Genomic DNA, 22,616 nt, shown 5'->3' with positions numbered 1-22,616 from the left:
GTTGTAGGTCTGCAGCTTGTTGGGCAATAATAAGATTATGGTGTGGGAAAAAAGGAGTTTTGTTGGTATTGGTTTGGGAGAGAGTGCGTCTGAAGGTGCTGCAGGATTTGGCTTCCACTTTCCTGAGGGAGGTGTGTGTGTGTTGGGAGATCGAGCTTCTCTAGAGTGTCTAGAGTTCTAAGATGTCTGTCTAATAAATGTTCCGCGCGTGGAACTTTTATTACAACAGCAATTATATACTATTATAACAATTAAAATGCTATAACAATTTATTATAACAACCAAGTCATCATGGGAGACGCTTATGGAAAGCAACAAAAAACACCTAAAAGCAGTGCGACACGCTGAAGATGCCGCCAGGAGTCAAGAGCTTCCGGCCTGCACCTAACCTGACCGCCCGATCCCTGGTGCCCGGCCCCGAGGTTTAGGCGCAGTCTATTATGTTGTATGAATAAAGCTTACTCTCTCTCTCTCTCCGTCTGTAAGTCCCCCACATGCCCGGCGGGCCAGGTCACGGCCTAACACACTTTTGTGCTCGTTTCCTGGAAGGGAAGCGTTGCTTGGTATCTGGACTATTTGAATAACTAGAAGTGAGTGTGTGGAACACTACTAGAGGATCCTTAACCCCTGTATTTATAATAGGCCACAAGCGTACGCCCGACGTACCGCTTGCGAGTCTGCTAACGCAGGTCTACATTTTAAAGACCTCATTCAACGTGTCAAGTGATTTTCAGGTGGTGGCAATGGCAACAGCTCTCTTTTGCGGTGTCGTGTTCCTGCACCTGCATGTTGAGCCGGAGCTTTGCTTTATCTGCTTCCAGCGATACTCCCTGAGGCATATAGTGGCCGTGCGGTCTCCAAGGAAAGGTCGTATGTAATAGTTTGTGCGCTATCCGCAGAGAGACGAGGCTAAATTGTCGAGAATGAGGTCGTGTGTTACGTCGTAACACGCGCTTTTTAAGGTAACGCCGAGAATTTCTCTTCTTGGCACTGTTCAGATGGGGGAGTTTCACCATCTCCACACTGAAATGAGTCGGCTAGAGGACGGAGAGTCATAAATAAAAAAATCATTAAAGAAAATGATACGTGTAATGGATTTCATTTAGTTATCTCGTAGTGTATGTGGTTGTCATGTACGTATAATTTGTGTTAAGACCGAATTTCGGGCAAGTAGGCACAGCTTAATTATTGTCAAAGGCAGCGCAAACCACAGGTTCAGGGGAAACAGAAATAAAACGCACTGTCTAGCCTTCTTTTTTCTCATTTTGGGGGTTCCTCTGCGTTTTCCATTATTTCCATGGGGTGGAGCAAGATCCACGCTCTACCATACATTCTGGGAATGCCAGGATAAACCGTACAAAACGTTAATATTGTCACACCCGACGAAGAAGAAGTGGGTGGCCCTGACCAGCGACAACCTGGACCAGCAAGCCTGGGTCATCCAGCTAGTCCGCAAGAAAGCTGCCGCCAGAGGAGCCCTGGACTAGGGGCCTCGACCACTAGGCTCCCGCGAATTAATCTATGCTAACTAAACGTTTTCGCTCGCTCTGTCCGTTCTGAAAGATACGTATTTTCTTCGTGCCTTGTGTCTGAAATTGTGTGTCTCTTTTCCAGCGATTTTTATATTTATCAACATTTAGTTGGAAATTAAGTCTATTTGTTTTTTTTTTCGGTTGTTTCTTCCTCTTAGCAGTTACAGATATTTAGTTTTGGCTTTAGATATTGACAGTTTCTGGAAACATTTGCTCAATGTGCCACTCGTAAATGTATATAACACGAGATTTGTATGTTGTATATTATGCTTGTTTTTGGAGTGGTTTTGCCGCTACGTTCCCGAAAATACAGGCCTTCGCAAAGAAACAGCTTTAAGCTCTCTTAAACTTATTTGTTTGTTTTCTTTTAATGAGATTTAAATACACCTTGATCGCCCTAACCGTTTAGGAATACTTCTAACGATGCAGGTGATAACTCGTTCATCCTCTAGAAAGCTGCTTACTTTGGTGAGGTCTGTTATGACAACGTGTCTACAAAGCGATAACAAAGCAGTCTGAATGCAAATTATGTAGCGTCGCCAGAAAAAAATTTAGGGTTTTGAAGTTCCTCCATTTTCATGGGCAAACTGTATATCAAACACAAGATAGGCATTTATTGCATTTAGAGAGCCAACCAATACGTTATCAATATGAATGCGAAATTACATATGCCGTACAAGATCTGAATAACGTGACTGGTAAGTTTCATGCAGTGATTGCTGACACATGCGCTATGAAATCCTTCATTTCTTTTTTATTCATCCGCACAATCGTATATTTATGCGCGAAACTGCGTTCTTCCACGCAATTCTAAGCTGCGCAGGGGTCCACTTGTTGGATGTTACCACCCTTGGTACGACACACGGCATCCGGTACGGCTGCTTCTTAGAGAAAAAATCCTGTTCACTGACACGCCTGATTTCCATTCTTTCCCCAATGAATCCAGTGAGGTACACATCTTCCAGGACGTAAAAAGGCTGGTCATACGCTGCTTTTGCCAGAAAATGAATGCTATCCGAAGAGAAGAGATATTACAGTCCCCGACAAAAAGTCATTCTAGGTATCTGGCGCGTAAATTTCCTTAGACAGTACCACTTGGACGTTTGAAGTTTGAAGTTTGTTTTACTTACATCATAGATGTGGGTAGGTCCGGGTAAAAAGTAATCGCAGATCACTTGAGGGACCCCCGGACCCCCTTTTACATGGCATACAGCAACAAACATCGGAAGATCGGTCAAACGCTACAGACAAAACTTTTTACACAGACACAGTTATACATGCAAGATATTTATGCATCAGAAAACAAAGAATATACTTAACAGCCTTTTGTTGCTTATTTAAAGGCAGCTTTAATTTCGCGCAAGCTGCTTTTGGAAATATCGATATTATGGACTGTAATTGGTTTAATAGGTGTGGCATATTATAACGTAGCATCTGATTGCTGTAGTTGGTGCGACGAAAAGGAATAAACCATTTTTCTGTATATCGCAGGGTATAAGCCGGTACAGTTTGAGTGAGGCAGGTCAAGTCTACAAACGCTCGATTATCATATTGTAGAGATTTCTTGTATCTGGTTGCTAAGTAATATCGGTACAAGCTATGGACTGGTATAATCTGGTAGTGCGAAAATAAGTGATCAGTAGGGGCATGGAAGTCAACATTGGCAATGTAACGGAAAGCTTTCTTTTGCCGCATGTAAATTTGCAGCATGTTCTGTTCCGAACGGGCTTAAACCCATGGTACAGCCGCCCCCCATCGCGCACTTGACTCCTCGCAGACGCCTAAGAAATAAAGCTAAATCCCACACGCTCAGAAGCACATCATCGTCAATCTTCATGACGAACTCTGATTCGCCGCAGAAATTGCCCCCCCCCCCCCCCCCGCGGATCAGCATAACGGTCTTGTAGGTGAGTTTTTGATAAGAATTAGAAAACTGGCCTTGCAGGATGTCTCCGTGAACGGTGTTCTCTTCGAGAATCCGTCTCTGTAGCACCTCGTCTCCACTTTCGCCCAGGAGAAAGGGCACCTTGAAGTCCATTCTCTGCAATCACGCTCCCCAGGTTTCAAGAATAGCTGAACGGTGATCGAAATGGTCAGCGCTTGTGACGACGCCGACGACAAGAGACGTTGCGTTGGCCGTCCATGAGCTAAGATGTCCCGGTGCTATCAGATAACTAATAGCAGGAGTTGCTCTCGTTAAAACTGCTCGCACCGCTCTTGGCCATTTTTTGACCAGATTTGCAGCGTAATAGCGGAGGTAGAGTGCAGTGAAAGTAAAAGCAAATATAGGGATTATTATAATACACAGGATTAGAAACCGGATGATTATCATGGGTAACTATGCTTGGGAAGTGCAGATGTCACTGCGCACTTTGGTAAATAATGCTGCAAGACGTCTTGTTTTTTCACAAGTGTTTTCCGTCTGAAAGGATCGGCAGCAAACGGTGCTGCTCTGTGAGCGTACGACATGTGTTTTGGCATCAGTGACGACTTGGCACGCTATGCAGAATGAGACAATGCCCTCGCCTGATTGATGAGGTACAGAATTTTGTGCCCAGGGCAAACAGATGCGCTCTTTCTTGATCCTGTTGTGGAAGAAAAATACATCTGGTTGCTTCTCGGTGAGGTTTAAAAAGTCTAAGGTTAAATATGTCTAAACCGTCTTTCTAGTAAAACATAAATGCATGGTATATTCCTAAATATTCTGTCGACACAAGTTAATTTACACACAGCAGAAGCGCATTTAAAGCTAGAGTAGTGTTGTATATGTAATGCGTTTAGACTGGCTTTAAGAAAGACAGGAACTGTGTCGGACGAACAAAGAGTGCGCTTTGCGCGTCTTATTCCTCAGAGTTTAGTGCTGTTTTCTCATGGCGAACAGTATCTCTGACGAACATGCTTTATTTTTACACATTATTATGTATTTTAAATCATACCCAGGACTTGACTTCGGTCTCACCCAAAGAAGCCATCATGCAGTGAACTATTGTGTTGCAACCCTCTTAATCACTGCACTCTTTTCTACACCAGTAAAGTTTCACAGGTTCTCTATCTTCTTTCCTTACACTACAGTGTAAGTAAATTTCAGGTTCTTCTACTCTCCTTGCACCAGGGGTGCCCCGCCAGAGACGGGTTGGTTTCAACTCGAAGACTGAAGCTCTTCGCACCAGGGGTGCCCGTCAGAGACGGTCTTGTGTTCAGTTGAGACGCAGGGGTAAGGCGAACACTTCAAATTTTATGTACTGTATTTACAACAGATACAAGTTAAGGCACTAGACACATTAAGCAGCAAAAAGAACAAAGAACAAAAAGGTGGAACTGGCTAATACTAGGGGAGGCCCCTACTCGGCGTGGCCGAAGATGCGTAGCATCTCACCTTAGCGCAGAACCCCGCTTCCGGCTCCGGGGCCCAGTTTTAAAGACTTAAAGGCCCGGCCCACATTTGGTGGCTTCCAATCATGTTACGATGTTCACATGATTGGTTTATCGAGAGCCTGGCCAGCCCTCCAGCTTCCGTAGGGCAAAACGCCCTTTCCACAAACCCAAACGCACGGTCGTGTCAAATGAAAATAAACACAAATATACATTCGTGCTCGGTACCCCGTGTCGGGTGGACACCCGTACTTCCCGGCGCGTTCGCGAGCGGCCGCGTTCCAAGAAAGGAGACGCTCCGCTTTGAGTGCCCCCAGCCGCGTTCCGATGACCCCCGCGAACGCTACCGATACCTTACACGCCCTTCCCAAGATTCTACAAAGGGCTCCAATGGCACTTTTAGAATTACAAACAAAAGGGATCGGTTTCTGACACGAAACTACCCTTCGGGTGACATAACATAAACAAAACGTACACATTCAAATGAGCGTTTCACACCTGTAAAACCAGCACATTCACCGAAGTCCAAGCTGTCGCGCTGCGACCAGTTGCACCAACAAAACCAAAAACAACACTGTACACGGGCACCAACACAACATTACTCAAAATGCACACTTAAATACACCCAGTGGCATGCCTGCCGTGCGCCGTAACACAGCGTCCAAGTTGGTGGGTTGCACCCAGTTCACCACCACCAAGTAGACACCCTCGTCCTGCTCGCGAACGAGCACACGCACACACACAGACACTCGCAACTTGAGCGCTCAGTAGCACTCTCACGACGTCCGTAAGTGGCCACGTGAGCCTCCTTAGTCGCACCGAGCGTCCTTGTGTGGGTTCGAGCCACTACGCGTCTCAACACAATTAACGCCTAACTGCCACTCGGCTCATTAGGCTGGTGCCATAGCAGGGCAAGAATTCAAAAATTGCTGCCCTCCAGGATCGAAAACAACATCCTGATCCTGGATGGGTCCAAATCTCTGACCACACGACGCACCTGAGGGCCTGCTCTCTCTGGCGCGCCGGTACCAACTGCGGGCTGCGTAAGGAGCATAGCCCTTGCCCCGTCTAACCATACCAATGCGGCCAGTCCCGCTACGCTTGATTTGGCGACCTGCACCGCGGAACGCAATGTTCCACGTACCGACTTTCAACATGAAAGCCTCGCACCTGCCTCCTGGCACTTCGCCTCGCTTAAAGCCATTTGCCTCGTTCCTGCTCGGGAAAACACTGATGTTGCCGTTCCCTGCTTGATAGGCATTTGCCGGCTTCGTGGCATCGTCTAACTCCGAGGCTCCATGAGCTCCCTGACAGTCACTTGACCCGAGCTTGCCTTGCGGCAGGTCGCCACTCATTTCCGGGTCCTCGACTGACCTGGCCGGGCACACACCGGGTGCGTTCGACAACTGCGCGGCGCTCTGCCCGGTCGGCCCAGCGGGCCCACCTCCGCTCTCTGCCTCGGATGTAGAGCTGTTGTCACCAGGAACGCTACGGGGCACTTCATGCCCTATGGCCGACACAGTGTGTGTTTGCAGCAACGCCAGATTTTCACCGGTTACTAGCTCCGTGTCGGAGGTCACAATCTTAGTCATAGAGCCTGCAGGAATTAGATCACTCTCCTGCTTGGTTTCGGACAATTTGGTCTCGACTGTCCCTAGACCATCAGAATTGGGCTGCTCTTTTTCTTTGCTAGCCGCCCGCAGTGGCGAAGCTGTGATTCCTTCAGAAATCTCGTTTTCGCTCTCTGCGGCATTTCCCAACAAAGAGGCGTCCGCGCATATCGGCTGATTACCTACAGCGACCTGACTGCTCTTTCCTCCACCTGTGCTTGAGCAGCATAAGTATTTGTCTTCCAGCACAGGCGGCCTCATCTCTCGGGACTCAGAGCAGTTCTCCGTGGCTGATTGACTGGCTCTTCTACTCTCCTTGACCTGAGAGATCTCGAGCTCTACCTGCTGGCGTCTTGCTTCTATAACCTTCAAGACATACTTAACATCCTGAGGTTCTTCCTCGCGAAGCAGCGCCTTTCCGCCATTTACTTTCGCAAGTTGAGCCTGAAGGTCCGCTAAGCGCGCCTTCGCTAACTCAACCTGGTACCTCACATCGAGTGAGGGCCGGCATGGATAACTCTCCATACCGCCGTCTGTATCCCTCAACTGTCCTACCAGCTCGAATACATGCACAGGGACGCTAACAATGCGACGAAGGAAACTCACAGTTTCGATGCGTCGATCCGCATTGCCAGCTCCTTGGCGTCGCAGTCCACCGCCACTTTCACCGGACGCTGCGATGAACTGCCGTACGCCGCTGGTCCTGTGCCCACTGTCGTCACTTGCTGCGACCCGCCGGTGACCGTCGAGTTGTCGACGCGTTTTTATCCTTGACCGGACGCAGTCTCGCGTCGCTGGACTACTGCCGTGGTCCTTGCGTCCTTGCCGCCGTCTCTCCGCAGGTCCTTTCTCGAACGCTGCTGTCGCCTGACCGTCGCCTTTCTCCCTGCCCTCAGTCTTCCTCCTGCGTCGTCTTCCGATGGCCGCAGGATCCTGTCGGCTGCGCCAGTAAATTTCAGGTTCTTTTCTTCTTCGCACCGGAGGTGCCCCCGCCAGAGACGGGTTTGTTTAACTGGAAGACTGAAGCTTGATCTTCGCACCAGGGGTGCCCCGTCCGAGACGGTCTCGCGATGAGTTCAGACGCAGGGGTAAGGCGAATACTTGAAGTTTATGCACAGATATTTTGCAATAGATACAAGTTCAGGCACTAGAGACAAAATTAAGCAGCAAAAGGACAAACAACAAAAGGTGGATCTGGCTAATACTAGGGGAGGCCCCTACTCGGCGTGGCCGAAGATGCGTAGCATCTCACCTTAGCGCAGAACCCCGCTTCCGGCTCCGGGGCCCAGTTTTAAAGACTTAAAGGCCCGGCCCACATTTGGTGGCTTCCAATCATGTTACGATGTTCACATGATTGGTTTATCGAGAGCCTGGCCAGCCCTCCAGCTTCCGTAGGGCAAAACGCCCTTTCCACAAACCCAAGCGCACGGTCGTGTCAAATGAAAATAAACACAAATATACATTCGTGCTCGGTACCCCGTGTCGGGTGGACACCCGTACTTCCCGGCGCGTTCGCGAGCGGCCGCGTTCCAAGAAAGGAGACGCTCCGCTTTGAGTGCCCCCAGCCGCGTTCCGATGACCCCCGCGAACCCTACCGATACCTTACAACACCCTTCATCCATCTTTACTCAATTATTCCCGCCTCTGCGCAGAGTAGCGTGTGAGCGGATATTCACGCCGGCTAGAAGCTCTGCTTTTCATTAAAGAATGTTCTCTCTCTCTTAAACCATTGCATCACCACAAGTTAATCTACAGACAGCAGCAGCACATTTGAGTCCGGAGTAGTGTTGTAATTGGCGAGTGTGTAGTTACAGTAGTGTGTAACTGGCGAGTGCTTGAACTTTGTGTCGGACAGCCAGCAATGGTGTCAGACGAATGACGAGCGCCCTTTGCTTATCTTACTCTTGAGTGTTTAGCGCTGTTTTCCTCTGTTGAACAGTGTACCTGACGAACTAAGCTCCCAACCCACCTTGCTTCTTGCTTACACGTTATTGCACTCTGATTACACCAGAATATGTTCATTTCGCGTTTTGATAGAACGTAGATCTTGCTGCGCAAGGCCAATTTGAATCTTAATGTATCCATTTTTTCTACTCCGAACGGTCTTCTCGAGTTAATGCAGAGAAAATGTATGTTCTCTATTAGCACAATAGACACTGCATGGTAATGAATTTTATGCTAGAAAACCGCTGATTCAGATTGCTACACCACTGCAGGTCGGCAAATTGACTACTGCAATATCGCTGCATTTAATGTATTGTAACGCCTCCATTATTTTAAAGCGAGGGCCGAATTTGGGGCGCGACACGAGGAAAAGAGGACATGATTGTGAGGCGATGATCAACTCCTTGTCCCGTCAGAGAAAAAGACGAAAAATAGAGCGTGAACCTAACGCGAGAAACTATAGAGCCCAAAAATTACTGAAGAAACCGAAGCTATAACAAGTGTAAAGTGATATTTTGTTAAGTACCTGCAAATGCATTCGTATGTCTAGTCTCCGTAATCGCATCTGTTGTTGCCGTCGCTGTCGTCAGCGCACGTGGACTGCGCTTTTTTCATTTCTTGCCTCCAAAAGCATGTCGTCCTCAATTCTGTTGAGTGCATTTGTAACAAAGCATTTCTTAAATTCTCGGTAGACGATTTCTCTGAGGCACCGCGCTCGAAGCAGCATAAATCTACTGAAGAATAGTAGATACACTCGCACATTTTAATCTGCTTGCAGGTGTTGACGTAAATCTGCATACAATCCAGTCCCATGAGATCTGTCTTAAGCGATCTTCGATCCGTTTGTTGAGGCAAACGTGCAGTGCCTGAAGAATGGATGTCATGCCACCAGGTGCAACAATCGGATGCGTTCGGTCACGCAGTTTTTTTTAACACCAGATATGAGGTGCCCTGGTAAATACTTCAACAGCAGTGTAGATTCCAGACGCCGCAATGCACCTCTCCCTAAAAGCCAAATGCTTCAAATCCATCCTGTTATGAGTTCATCGTCCATCCAAACCTTTTCGTAGCAGCCTACGATAACATAGTTAGACTGTGTTTTTTTTTCTGCGTAGTCTTCCCGCGAAACGTTTTGACGACAGGAAGCTTGTGGACATCAACCAAACATGCCAGCATAAATGTTATTCATTTTTTCTTTATTTCCAATGCTTCTGATGCGAACTTCTTCTTCACCAGACTTGTGAATTCTCCTAGTCTACGGCATGTCAATGAATAAAAGGCTTTGATCGGCATTGCCGGTGTGTTCATATGACATGCTGGTAGACCGGCGGTCACAGAGAAACCGTTAAACCTCACTAGCTTTAGAACCTCAGTCCTCGGGTAGCTTCTGACAAATCGATGTAGCACGTCGAAGGGAAAACCCGGCCGCTCGCGTGACCTGCTGAATCCAATTGCCCGATGCCTTGCATTATTATGGCGCCAAACCATATCTCGTGCAAGTTCACGTGCTTAGCTTTGCTTTGAAGTATTTCAGTGCTCACACCAAGGAGTCAGGGAACGATGTGCATCGGTGAAGACAGCCAGAGGTCACTCGAACTCAGGTTAGCGGCCTGCCTCATGTCCCTGAAACCATTTTCTCGTATTTTTGCAAATGAACGACTAATTGTGATGCCTCATCCATCCCCTTAACGTCGACTTGTCTATTTCCAGGATTCTTGCAGTTCCTGAGTTACCGACTGCTTCTTGTTGCAGAACACCGTATACGCTTGAAGCCAAACTGAACGCCATGATATTCCGTCAAGAAATTGGCAGGAAAGCACCACCGTGTGGAGGCGCTGAACAGATTCGCTGCCTGAAGCGTCGGTCACACGGCACTTTCGCTTGCCGTACGCTGTTCCGGCGGCAATCATTCGACGCTCACGCGAGTACTCGATTCCTCCAAGGTGACTTACATCAATTTGCGGTTACAGAGACCACGCAATCTTAGCTTATGATGCAAGTATTTGTCAGTAAATGATGCTCTCTCAATGGCGTCGTTTGCTGTTCCTTTTTTGCATTTGCACAGGGTTCGGGACTCGGCCTGACCATGGTCCGCGTATTCTTTGAACACCGTCTGGAGTGCGTTATTTTGAAGCAGCAGGTCGATCCACACGCCAGTAAAAGCTGTACTTGAGCGAGTTTAATAATGCGCGTTTTGTGCCTTTCTATGCATTTTGTGCCTAGAATGTGAACGTATGCCAGGGGTGACTTTACGTATGTGTATACGGTATACATTTCGTGTTGCATTGGAGCAGATACGGTATGGTATGTATCCTTGCGCTAAGTATAACTTCCTTACTCTTTGTTCATACAACACGAAGAGACATCTCCTTATATTCCTACGACTACTTCATTTTAAGGGCACGCTGAAATATATGAACTATGCTTTTGTTTTCAACCAGCGGTTACTATGCTGATTTCATCGTTAGGACCTCTATTTTTTGTGAGCGAGGGCAAATTAGCAGTCGACCCAAGTTATTGCTTTCTTTTGTTGACTTTTCCAGTCAATCCTGCACCACATCAACTTGCGAGAGGTATTAGCGTACGTGTTCACAGTTGCCTTCTCACTAATCACCTACATTACCGTTCCATGTCCAGAAACACAGATTTGCCTGAAATCTGGTATTCTATTTTCTACAGGAAGCGTATCATCGGCTTGTTGGCTCAGTAAGCTATCTATTCACCAAATAAGTCCGTTGAGATGAAGCGCATGACCGCCTTCATACACCCAGCTTTTTTCTACCACTTAAAATGATTTTGCTATAAACCACTGTCCAGATCCACATACACAGTCAATGCGCGAGAGCGCACCTCGCAGTTCTATTTCAATTCTGGTGAGGGCAGTGATGTGAACATCTTATAATTTTCCCTATTGTCTGACGCTTCCAGACCCTTCACAACATGCAACTCCATTACTTCGTACGGTTGCTCAGTACAATTCGTAAGCGAAAGTTATAGTTTCGAAATGTCGCAATGAGACCCAGCGGCCGGCGACACCATCAACTTAACACTTTGACATTGATGCATTGCTTAAAACGAAAGGCCATTGTATGAACGCTGGGACTAATGTCAGAGTTCACGAAGAAATGCGCATGACTGCTGCTCAGGAGTCCCCAATCGTCTATATCACACGCTCAAAGAAATCGGCCTTTTTAAGCTGTTTTCATGATCTATCCTTCGCTGCAAAATGTAGAATTCTTGTTGGTGGGTCCAAATTTTGAAGAGTCGAGCACGTAGCTGCATGAAATAGGATTGTGAGAAGCAAATTTAATCATGACGCCACTTCTTTGGTTTATGGCGCGAATCTGGAGGCGGCTATGAAGTTCTCTTGCTCCTACGGTTACGACAAGTTCTGATGTACCATTAAAATTCCCACATGCGGCGTTATTATTTCTTTAGAACAAAAAGAAAGTTTCTGTTTCGCACAAAGAACACAAGCTTCTTGAGATATCGATGGAAGTGGAGTTTGGGTGCTGCAGCGCCAAATCGTCCCCATAATGATCAGCCTGAATATGAGCACTGCAGGGGAAAGGCCTCTCCCATGTCTCCAATTAACCCAGTCGTTTGCCAGTTGCCGCCAAAGTATCCTAGTAAACTTCATCTCATCCGGAAACGAGCTTGAGAACAGCCACTCCTGTATATTGATGCGTTTTCACCTGAATCCAGCTAGGTTCAAAAGATTATCTTTGCGGAAAACATTCAAGTCTCGAAAATAAAGTCTCGAACAGATATTAGGCAGATTGATTGGTCAGTTGAACGCGTTCGTTCTTCTGTTCGTTTTCATTGCGTACAGCCTCTGGATTTTAATCCCCTGCTGCTGCTCTGTACATATCAAGGCGACGGTCAAAGTTGGGCCAAGGACATCGTCCCGCTAAAGTAAAATCTGAGCAAGAACCTAGAAAGACAATATTAACAAGTACGATTATAAAGAGGGCTAGATGGCTGGAGTACAAGCTCGAGAAGTGATAACCAAAGGAAAGTTGAATAAGAAAAATAGAGTTATATTTAGTATGGCCGTCGGCAATTTTCAGGAATGATTCAGGAGCACTGCGTAGAATGAAAGTGCTGCGATAGTGAAGAGAGCGACAGCTGGCCACAGCGAAGCAGGTCGGTACCGCGAGAGCATGCACAGAAAAGCGGAGAGGAAGAGCCTCTAAAAAGAGGTGCTCCATCTGTGGCGGCGACTGCAGTGAAATGTACCATCAGATCTGCGGTGGCTGGCCGGTGATATAGCGCCATCAAGGTATAAAGCTGTAGAATGCTGCGCAGTGGGCAGATCGGCGGCGCAGAGGCGCTTTTCCGATGGCCACCACAGGCTCCCGAGGAAGGGCGCTGCGCGCACCTGATTCGCTACGCTGGCTGCCTGGCGAGTAGTGGGTGTGGTGACACCGGGGATGCACCAGTGCTGCGCTGATCTTTTGGCAGCTATTTTCGTCCGCGGTGCAGTATACTTATGGTGGATTTATGGGTTGCAATATACCAACTTGGCAGAGGCTATGACGGACGCTGCAGTGTACTACTACACATTTCTACCTTGGGTTCATTAACATTCACTGATATCGCACAGTACACGGGGCTGTACAATTCACCCCCATCCACTTAATTATAAGATGCCGAACTAAGCGCTAAGGTGAAGTGTGTAATGCCCTAAAATAGCATCAACACCTTCCATCTCAAAATGTAACACACGCTGTAACGTCTCCGAGAAGTGACAGGCAGCCATCGTAAGTTCATTTTACTTTATTTATTGATACTGAGATCTTTCGCAAGACCTTAGCAGAAGAAGTTTACATTCAGGCAACCTAAAACATGAAAGGAAGTGGAAGGAAGAGAAATCCCCTCACAGCTTAATTAATTCTACAGAAAGGGCAGGCAGATGATTTCCTGACAAACAGAAAGTGAACAAGGGAGTGGAAACACATCCTGGCTGCCTCAGCTGGACCACAGCCTTTCAAGCCGACGTTCGCTATCTCTCCACGCTCCAAACCCCGGAATATTTTTGAGCTAAAGTGGCCTATTTTTTTTACACAATTTTCAGAGTCAACTTGTGAATCCTATTTTCCTGGATCGTGCCTGGGCAATATTCACGCTCCCCATCCTAAGTTTCTCCCTACTACACACTCTTGTTACCCTAATCGGGCTTTCAACCTCAGTATGAAGACCCTATTTAAAACCCCACGAATGAAAACCCCCATGGCCACGTGTAAACAAGGTCCTTTGTTTATTAAGGTACGTACTTGTGCGAGGCAGACAGGCCACAACGAAGAAACACATGCGACATGTGCAGAGCGACTTCCAACAGGTTTACTTGATAGAAGGCTGCAACATTTCTACCATTGAGGGCGATCGCAAAAGTAAAAGATGCCGACACGTGTGCATTTCATGTCAGCATTCCACCGCCAAATGTGCACTCGGGTATCATCACATCGAAACATATACCACACATCTCCCCCGTATAATAAACAAAAAAGATTGCAGATTCATGAGGTGAATAATTCAACTAAGTGAATTTCAAATATATCTTACCAAAGGCAGCGTCCATAAATAAACAAAAATACAAAAAACACAAAAAAATACCGCTGAACAAGTAAAACCTACTCATCGTAGCAAAACCAGTGTCAAGTGAAGAATATGTAAAACAGCTCACAAAAGCCATAAAACAGCCAGTCAACCGGGTAAAAAAGTATTGCAAGCAAGGCACAGTTAGATACTAAAGAGATGGGTAGACCAACTGAGTAAACAGCTGCCGATTTTCCGAGGAAATGCAAATATGACGTACAGCAAACTTTACCTCTGCTATCTAAGAATGTTATCTCTTTGTTAAGCAGTGAACTTAAAGCAGTGATAAAGCCTTTGTCACGGGTGTTAGTAATAAGAAAGGTCTCAGTTATTTTAACGAGCTTCAAGGTAAAAAGAACATCACAAATTTTTCTAATTATTTTGCCGAAACAACTAGATGAAAAGTTTAAAAATACCCTGCGCTGAGCCTTGTAGCAGAAAATATAATGTCGGTGGTTTTCTTACATGCAGCATTGACATTGTTTTGGGCCTGGGCTGGAGATCCGCACAAAGCCCATGAGTTCGTCACATACCGTTTTTTAATTGCCCTTGCGAGAAAATATTCACAACCAGACTTTGAGAAGTTAGGAGACTGCTCATGCGGCGTTGTTATACTAGTGCAGGCAGACACTGTAAATCTGGGGAATGAAGGTAACTTGTAAGGTGGCTTCCTACTTTCTAATATTGAAATTTTCGAACTACTGCACTTTGGCAATTGATTGCAACTGATGATTTTTTAGCGGGAAGTTAGCAATAGCCTTGAATATTTTCTTAAATTTAGAAAATGTGAGGTCACCTGGTGCTGTGACTGGAAATTTTAGTGCCTCATGACTTTTCAGAAAATCCCGCTGCATAGTAATGTCCACCGCTGCGCGTCGCTCTCAGACTCTTGGCCCATTTCACCTTGTCTACACCGCTAGCACTGCGGTGCTCTCGCCGCTTGCAGTTAGGCAGTTAGGCATGGCAGTTAGGGGAGAAGAAGCGTACCTTATGCGCGAGCCATGGAATGACGTCGGTCGACTCAAAACTCTTCACGCTCACAGAAAGGGCGCGCTTTTCAAAAGCAGAGGTTGACGGAGAGACTATGTAGTGCTACTGGGGCTAGGCTAATCACATTTGCTGAATACTAAAATATGGTGTGGCTCTCAGAAAATGGCCGCCCAAAATTTCCATTTGAAGCAATCTTGCGAAAAATAATGGCTGAAAAGCTTATCATTATAACTACTGAACGCGGTTAAGAGAAAAGGTTATTAACCTGTTTCTCGATCTGCGGCAAAGCCGTCGCTCGAACGCTAGAAAAAGTCATCTCAATGCCTCAAGACACACTTTTTTTTAAATTCTGGCTTACCATCACTGAAAAAAACAGTTTATGTGGTCACGTGATGCATGACATGACGCTGTCTAATTACGTATATGGCCCTCATGCGTAAGTGGCAATCTCATCATCATCATCGGCATGACTACGCCCACTGCAGGGCAAAGGCCTCGCCCATGTCTCTCCAATTAACCATGTCCTTCACCAGTTGCGATCACCGTATTCCCGAATATTTCTTAATCTCATCCCCCTACCTAACTTTCCGCCGCCCCTGGTACGCTTGCCTTCGCTTGGAATCCACTCCGTTACCCTCAAGGACCAGCAGTTATCTTGCCTTCGCATTACAGGCCCTGCCCAAGCCCACTTCTCCCTCTTGATTTCAATTAGGATAACATTAACACCGATCTTCTTTACGCAAAGTGCCTTAAAACCAAGCGAGGGTCCTTCTTGGTAAGAACAATGAAAATTACCTGTGCAGTAAGGCAGGATTCATCAACCTTAAAAAAAAACGATTGCATAAACTCGTCCTCCAATGAGCCAGCTCGCCTCGTGGTTACAAGCACAGAACAGGAAACTTTGCTTTCAGCGTCTGTCTCTTCTCCTATCCCGCTTGTTTTTCGTCGTTCACGCTCGCTCATCTCATTTAATTTTAGCTACCGATCCTGATCGCCCCACTTGTTATTCTTCAGGCTCGATTCATTCTGCCCTGTCTTTATACGCGATGCACATCGCGAGATAAAATGAAAGAAAACAGTAAACCGAATCAAGAATTTCTTTGTTAGACATCTTCAAGCGTTCACCTTTCTCCTATATAAGTGGCCTGTATTCCTGTACGAAGTACCAGCTCCATGGCGGCATAGCACAGTCGTGCGGCCTGCCTGAGTTGGGAGGCTGTGGGTTGAGACAACCCAACTGCCGGTGGCAAATGCTGCCCAGGTTGGCACCTGATTCGGGGGCCGTGCGCTCTCGACGTGGCGGAAATTCGCGCGCCTTGCTACGCATGAAGGAGCGTCTTAAGGCGGGAATTTGAGGATATCTCGAGGGAGGCGATCAAATATGTGCGGCAGATCTGCCGTGCTCGCCTCGCCTTTCAGCGACGCCTTAGAGCTGTTCCGAAAACCGTCCTGCGTGTTGAATTCAAAACGCCGGCTGCTACGAACTCGTAGTTGTGCAGGTGAAAGGAACAGATCTACGCCAACGTCACAGTTTACTAACGGGTTGTCATAGCTATGATGACATTCCCCTAGATTCTGCAGAGAACGCACAAAGCGGCGCTAATTAGGAGGTTACGAAGCAATCGCTACTGCACTCATGCGCCGTGGATGTCCGGGATTAGGCCCTTGGGTCACTGCGGGGAGATCCTTCCTTCCCTGCCGCTCTAAGGAGAGCGGTCAGCTCTGACTTCAAGTGACCGAGTTCCAAATCCGATTTGGGGCCAGGGCTTGCGTAATTGGCAATGGGGGCATTGGGCGAAAATAATAATCACAAGAAAATGGTACGCGAGGCATATGCCACCTCACTTTTTTTCTTTTGCAGCGAAACTGTAAGACAAATTTCGCCGCCTGAAACAGCACTTCATTTGCCCTGTTAGTATGTGGTACCAGGGAAGCGAAAACAACTCGCCCAGTTATTTACACGTCAGCATGGAATCCAAGTTTAGTGGAAAGGTTATAAAAATTGAATACATTTTCAGCATTGCCTAGAACTGGAGCGGATCCAGCCACGTTACCTCGGAAGCTTAAAATGTCGAGTATAATAAATATAACTGTGCTACCTTTGTGTAAAGCAGGGACACACGTCGATTGGGCTATAAAATTTTCATAACGGCGGTACATGTCTCGGAGCATCAAATGAAAAAAAAATATTGATATAATATTTATGCTGTTCCTGATACTCATGAAGTTCAGCAGGGTGACGTGCTCAGCGTTAATATATCATTGGATATCTTTATCCCAGTTCACAGCTGTGAGCTAATTATGTCAGCTTGTACTTGTAACGTTTTTTAAAAATTCGCGGTTGTTTTCTTCTAAGTAATTTGAAACTGCCTTGTTCGTGTAATCACAGCTGAGATATTAAGATTTCTTTGCTGAGTTGCGGTACCGATGCATTTTGCATTCACTCCATGAGCACTCCGGTCTTCTGTATGCTGCAAATTCTGGTGTTTAACACCCTTGAAACAGGAGATGAGCAACGAGATGCCCCAAAATACAGCCGCCGAACAGAAACCGAATCGGATCAGCAGTGCAAAGAGAGAACCAGTCTGCCATTTCGTTGGGTTACTGTGGTCTTTTATAGCAGGTACCTGCAGTTAAACCGCAGCAGAAGTTATCATTATATTGTGAACGAGGTGTACAGAAGAGTGGGCGTTTTTGTAGAGCAGAAACTAGTGCTGCAGGCAACAGTCTGCAGCACAGATTCTGGAAAGGATTGTAGTTACGTAGGTAAACAGACTGCGTTCATTAGACACCTTTTTACGCATCACAGTAAGGCGGTAAGCACCAACAATCAGACCGAAATCACGAAGAAGCAGACACCAAAAAACCTAACGCGACGTTTTGCAGTGCCTACGGCGCTTAATTCCAACTGGATTATTGCCCCATCAGTGCTGGCTTCAGTATTACTTAGCATCGCTTTGCCTCTTTTGTCAAGGCAACTGGCTACTATTCGGGATGTTTTGTATTTGGTGTATGCGTACGATGACACCGTTTGGTAAGACACATGGACTTAAACCACTAAGAAGTATGCCTTCAGAGCGCTCCTGACAAGACCTCTCAGTGGAGCACCGAGGTAGACCTGGCGCTGTAGGTTGAAAACGCAAACTTTATGTATATCACAAACCGATGAGGTGGACGCCGCCTTTTGCTCACACCTATACAGCTGTCCTTGAACGGCAAACTCCTTACTACGGCATCGTCGATGCGGGTGCTAGGTGTGGGCCTGGACAGCTCTGGTTCTGCAGCACCCTGGGTTCGATCTGAAGGCCGCCAGTACGCTGCACCTGTTCCGTCGAATTGCCCAGAGAACAGGTGGTGCATTCTTTAATATGGCTCGAAAAGTAGTTCGCTCTGTGTTGAAGCCTCGGCTCGTTTATCAAGCCCACTTCCAACGCCTTACACTAAGAGTGGGCATCGCATCTTGAGCTTTTCGTTCCAAGGTCACGCAGCAGATGGCTCAATGAGGGAATGTCCATGACATCGACGGAGGGACGCAGGAGCCTTTTCTTCGCGGAGGCTCTGGCCCAGAGTCTACAAAAAGTACTTCAACGGCAGTTCATGGTAGAGAGAAGGTGTGGTAGGTGGTCCTTGACGATCACAAAATGAACAAGGGAGGGGAAAACCTCAGGTTGCTTGAGCCAACGTTTCGACAAGAGGACTTGTCCTCTTGTCGAACCGTTGGCTCAAGCAACCTCAGGTTTTCCCCTGCCTTCTTCAACGGCAGTTGTAAGGGCTTGCGGGACTGCATGCCATATATAGAGTAATGGTAACAAAGCGCACAAACCAGGCACTATGTATGTACAAGAAAGGTGAGGAAGAAGAAACACTGATTCTCCTGCTAACCGAGGAGAAGAAGAAGAAGGAGGAGATTCTTCTGCGCAGCGACGCACCGAACTGCATCGCCAGGTTGCCCGCCAGAGCCTTACGAACGTGAGTGCCACTTTCACTCACAATTGCCTGCCGTCTTTTCAGTGACAGAGTAACACTACAGCAGCGCAGTGAGGACGGTGTCGTCTTCGAAGCTGTTCACTCAGAGACCACTCCCTTCAGATCTCCACAGACACTGGAGATATTGTAATCAGCTAATGTGCAGTGTCACGGAGACAGATTACGGGCTTTTGTCTGTAATGCTCTTGATTTGACGTAGGTTATTTCAACTCACAACACCCATTTGGTTCTGTCGTTCAAGCTGCGCGCTTTCTTGGTCAGTATTACCGTGCATGTATTGCGTCAGGGTCGAGAACACGACAAGTTTTCCTGAAAGCACAGCTTAAGAGGCCCGGCAGCACTCTCAGGTTACAGGTGAGAGCGCATGCGACACGCTCGCCGCTGAGTAGGGTGTCCTCGTGCTCGTCGCGGACTGTGCTCATCGAAGGTATGACCATGACCTTCATGCATCTCGAGGGCAGACTTCGTCGAGAGCCTTTTTAGAGTTACTATAGCCTTACTCGCGGTGCTGCGCCGACAGAAATTCCTTTTTAGAAATCCTAGACAATTACTGGTCTCCTTGACGACCAGGTTAAAAGGAATCATTACAATGAGGCGCCAAAGTCTATAAGAAGCTAACCGCTAGCTAACTAAGCAGGATGCTTATTGACAGCTCGCGGAGACTTTCTGCATTTCCGCTACTGCCATTACTTCTAATTTTTCGCATGAATAACTGTTCGCCTCAAACACTAAAAGTGTGTCATACTTTGCCACGTCAACAATACCTGCCGCCTCGAAGAATTTGTGCATTAGAAAGTACCACTAAACGTATTTCCTCAGAACGCCAAATTTCGGACGCTGTATCAGCCTCTCAAGTTGATCGATCATTTTCACTTGAAAGCAAATTACGTGAAGTATGAATAAAAACGACCTTCAACGATAACTGAAAAGTATATCGGTCAAGTGTCGCTAAGGAGCGTTCTACGTTGTGTACGACCAAGCTGAATGTAAACAATGGCGTCCCCAATTCAAACCATTGGAACAAACGAAGCACTCCATGAAAGAAACATGCGGGTTGATTGCGACACTACTGGTGAAGTTTTATTGCACGTGTCTCTTGTGATAACCACTCCAACATGCGATAGGAAATTACTCCGGAAGCTAGCAGAAAATGGTGGGAAAGTGATACGCGCCACCGTACTGGCGCACGCTATGCCGGATATGTCACCTGAATTTTGTTCGTGATAACCGGGAGGTGGTCACTGAGATTTCCTTTTTTCTTAAGTGCAAATGCTCCAACAATCCCTTCCGCTTTTCGCTTATTCTTTGAAATTACACACGGATTTGTGAACAGTGGAGGCTAGCGGTTTCTTTTCCTACAGAGATAGCCTTTTAGAACCGATTGTTGCAGATTGCTGCGTTGTCCGAGCAGCAACTCATTGGCCATCCACCTATTTGCCTGACGTGTAGTTTCTTTAAGGTAGCAGTACAGAGTATCAAACCTAACAGTGAAAGACAAAACAGATCATGGCACTTCAGGGTGACTCCCCGTGGCATTTGGTCTTTGAAATTCTTTATCGATTTCATCCTACAAAGTTTAATTGGTGCAGAAAAAAGTCATATTTCTACACGAGTGACAATCTTTTTCTGGCTGTGACTGAAACGATTTATGCATACAAATGACTGTCTTATTATGTTCTATTTTAGCAACAGAAACCCGAGTTTCAATAATATGTTCGTCTTTCCGTTTTAAGCCTAGGTTGACAGGTTTCAAGCGTATCGAGGAAAATCCCAGAATTATATGGAGAGCATGGGAGGGGACATATGCCGGGTGGACAGTATGGAGACAGAATACCTCAACCACCTTCAAATGAGAGAAGAGACCGAGAAAGTGGCTGAGGAAAGACGAAAATAAGGTTGGTGGTGACGGGGGGCCGGTGGGGAAGACTGGGCAGGGAGTTCGCGGTGTACACTATGACTGCTGGATTAAATCTGGCGGCTAGAGTTGGCTTGCGGCATTTCACACTCCGATTGACGGGACCACATGAGCAGGGTTTCAATCCGGGAGCGGCAGTGGCCCCTCCGTCCCGGTGAAACACTAAGGCAACGCTCACTCTCTCACGTAAATAGCATTGATGCGTAATACTTTAGCTTCTTAATGGTATTTGATTTTCTTCTGGTCGGCTTTGGCCTTTGACATCTCAGGTGGGAGCGGGCAGAGTGGAGGGAATAAAATCCCGCTTTTTTCTTCCGGGAATAGGAGGGAGGCAGAGTGAAAGGTGGAGAGGGAAGAAGAGAGATGCGATGTGAGGGGAGAACGAGGGACGGGTGTTTCCGGAGCGTCAACGGTACAGCGCACAAACCTAGTTAATACATCTAGCGAAGTATGCAATATTTCTCAGAATGTGTAAGTGCACAATTATCATACACATTTACGTTCCTTCTTTGGTGGAATAGGTTAGAACGCTGCCTTATAATGTGCAGAATAACAGCTCGAGTCCAACTTTTACTTGGACACCTTTCATTTTTTGTTTGCTTCATTATTTATACCGCTCAAGCACTTCTCATTTTCTCCTAGGGGTTATGTTGCCTTTTGGATCGTATCCCAGGATGCAAGTGAAAATCATTAAGCCAATTAGTACATATCCAACTTTACTCGTCTATTTCTTTATTGCAAAAATAAATTATCGCATCGCACCAATAATTGACTATTTCTCATCACGATGTTTTTCAGCACATACACAGGTTTATTGATGAGATGATTTGCAACGATCTCCATTTTAAAAGCACTCACATCAACCAGGACGGAAGGCAAATAGGTGGTGGGCTGCATCGTTGACAGAATGGAAACACACAAGCGCGATTGCAGATCAGATTTGATAGGTGGGGAGAATGGACATGGGTTTCATTGCGCAGCACTGATTCGTGAAATGGACCGAAAGTGTAGAACGGGAGTAAGCGCGAAACGCGCTGGCTGATATATTGGATCGCGCCACCTGGTCTCACGCTCTCAACCCGTCAGAGGCTGTTCCACCCGTGGGGAACACTGGCGCTAATTCATAATTGATCATAATTCGATAAATTTTATTTGACAAATCCAACCATTCTTATTGCGCTGATCGTCAAAATCCAAGACTACGGTTAGTGCCGTGCGCCTAGAATAAGCGAGATCGGCATCAAGACCTGCGGCTATAAAGAGGAGCGCATCATTTTCTGTGCGCATTTCTGAATCTGAAGGTGATGATTCCTCTATTCACTAATTTGGAATTGGTGGCGTCCCCATCAAGACCTGCGGCTATAAAGAGGAGCGCATCATTTTCTGTGCGCATTTCTGAATCTGAAGGTGATGATTCCTCTATTCACTAATTTGGAATTGGTGGCGTCATGGGGAGGAGGGTCTTATTAGATATGGGCTGCTACGCCATTAGACATGGCACAGTGATAAATTGAAGGCGAGTTATAAGAATTGCATGTTATTGTTATTGAGACACCTACTTGTAAATATCAGAGGCCGGATGAATGCTGTAAAAACAAGCAAATCTATCTCAGGCAGGGCCGTATTTTCATAATGTAGAAGCGTCCTTCAATTAAAAATGTACCTAAC

The sequence above is a fragment of the Amblyomma mixtum genome, chromosome 9 (genome assembly GCF_055824585.1).
Source record: "Amblyomma mixtum isolate Tamu chromosome 9, ASM5582458v1, whole genome shotgun sequence".
In the NCBI taxonomy this organism is placed as follows: Eukaryota; Metazoa; Arthropoda; class Arachnida; order Ixodida; family Ixodidae; genus Amblyomma; species Amblyomma mixtum.
Note: the sequence above shows the minus strand (reverse complement) of the source record.